Source organism: Cibotium barometz, chromosome 22 (assembly GCF_041138505.1).
Source record: "Cibotium barometz isolate CiBa-2024 chromosome 22, ASM4113850v1, whole genome shotgun sequence".
Lineage (NCBI taxonomy): Eukaryota > Viridiplantae > Streptophyta > Polypodiopsida > Cyatheales > Cibotiaceae > Cibotium > Cibotium barometz.
In genome coordinates, this window is record NC_141067.1 from 48,100,583 (window position 1) to 48,102,976 (window position 2,394).

General features: G+C 32.7%; 1 long non-coding RNA gene across 1 annotated transcript; it reads right to left on the reverse strand.

The window, feature by feature from the left end:
* Window positions 1-384: 384 nt before the first annotated feature.
* On the reverse strand, window positions 385-1,269 carry LOC147626677 (uncharacterized). The gene is made up of 3 exons (XR_015268636.1): window positions 1,177-1,269; window positions 1,012-1,053; window positions 385-444 (listed from the first exon to the last, which is right to left on the reverse strand). It is a non-coding gene; the product is annotated as an uncharacterized LOC147626677 (long non-coding RNA).
* Window positions 1,270-2,394: the final 1,125 nt, after the last annotated feature.

A 2,394-nucleotide genomic window follows, 5' to 3' on the forward strand; every position in this document is an offset into this window, starting at 1 on the left:
CCACAAGTCATGAAAAGCTCCAATGGTAGATATTTGGCTCCAATAGATGAGAACATGCACGTAGTTGTCGAGCACCCTCACGGGTAGAAATCCTCAATGAAGGTTACCAAAGCTAGTCTCATTGTGAAGCTTATTACCTCGCAAGTCAAAGCCCTAAGATATGCCAAGCTGTTAACTAGAGATTTAAGCCTTGTATCACTCAAAAATCAAGCAAGAAATAAGAGGAAAGGGGAAAAACATTTTTGGATCAGCATTAATCTTGATTAGCGAATTTTTTCCCAATTTTGGTCCTGGGATTTGAAATTAGGAGCGGCTTCCTCAAAATTTGGTCCTTAGCAAACGCACAGCCCCAAAAGCTTAGAAAATGAATCAAGAAGATTAAATTCACCCAATCAAGATCACCATGTCCCTCTTCTTGATCAAAAAAAAAATCCAAGAATTTCTCTGAAACCAAGAAGCAAGTGGATCAAAAACTAAGCTCTTATACCAATGAAAGAAAAGAGCTTCTATATTAGGCTTGGATTAACCTAATTATCCTAGATTAGGATGAGTAGCCTAGGTTTAGAGAGAAAGAGAGCAATTGACTTATATTATGTTGGTTATCAACAAAAGGTACCCCAAATATAGCCTATTTGACATATATACATGACCACCCCTTTCACACTATCATAAGTGTTGTCCATGGACATGGTCCATTGACCTTGGGTCCATTATTCATTATATGAGACCATTTCACTTTATTACAAATAGAGGCCTTAAAATTTTAATCTTGTTATATTTTGTAGACTCTTATTATGCCTGTTATTTTGTTGTAAATATGGTGGTTCTTATTATGTCTATTATATTAGTATACAATTAATACTAACTTGTTTCTATTATAGATTTATTCATGAAAATTCTATTTGCTAAATTTATAATTTTATTTAAACAAAAAAATGTTTAAATATTAAATAAAACATATCAAATATTGAAAATGATATTCGTCATCTCATTATTATTTATAAATCTTACCCTTTCACAAAGTTCTTGAGCTTCATCTTGTAATAGTTGCACCTACATCATTGAACATAGAAAAAATTTAACGTTAAGAAAATAATGATATTTTTACCATATTGAATAATATTTTCACATACCATTCAAAGATAAAACTTGTAAAAAAATGTAAACAACACTTACCATTCTTTCTCTTATCTTGTTAAGTGCAATAACCATTCTATTTTCAATATCTTCAATCTCACGAAGATTCAAGGGCATGAGACTCTCACCCAACATGTAGTTGTAAAAGTTTTAAGAGGAGGTGTCACATGATTTTAAGAAAAGTGTCACATGCAAAAATTATATGCAATCTATATCCAAAGTTTTAGCACTATTGAGTAAACTTTCATATGTACTAAGAGTACCTTTGTAGATTCTTTAAGTGGTCTATTTTCTCCCTTGTTGTAAGAGCTTTGCACCTCCAATACTATTTTAACAACCATTGCAAATAAATGAAGATAAAAAAGTTATTTAAACAAGAAAGGAAAAAAATATATTGTGTGACTTTAGATACATAAACATAGTTCTTAATGATCTACTACATGTTAAAAACAAGAGGGTTTCTTAATGGTGGACAAACGAATTAAGAAATAAGGGTAGATTAACACTCACATAGAGTAGCTCACACAAAGTGTTAATATAAGAATAATGAGACTAGCCATAATGAATGCGACTAAGCACTATGGGTAACTCATAAAGACAAGAGAACTTAATTAAGAAAGGAAGCAATTCTTTTAACAAAATCTAACCAAAGTTTAGATGGTTTAGACCTGAGAGGAGTCCACACTCTCTCTCTCGTGTAGGAGAGAAACACCATAGAAAAGAAATATTGAAAGCTTCATTTGTTTAGTAAAATGATTATATCCTTGGTTAGATCCCATAGTTGGTATTTATATTTCCTTCCTTTATATACTACCACATATTGATGCACCACATACCTGGGCAACTCCCCCCAAGCCCATGGCCTTGACCCCGCTATTATAGATGGTCCATAAGAACTTTCTTATAAACCATCCCCACCTACAGGTTTCATCTGTGAAACCTTGCATCGACTAGATAATCCACATGGGTAGGATCTCCAATCATAAGTTCTTGGGTACCAATCATCCAAAGGTGAATGAATGAATGTCATATTTAATCCAATTGTGAGAGCATCATTATCCTTTTCAAGCATGGTTGTAAATGATCTCCAATAGCTATAACCTTCATCGTTTTCCTTGAAAATAACCCAAAACTTACTCTCCAAGAAAGTACATCAAGTTTGCTATCTTAGCAATGCAAGTATCTTCATTTTCAAGTGGTATGAATCTCTCTAACAATGATTTATAGGAATTTCTAGCAAGTTGAATCATTGTTGTT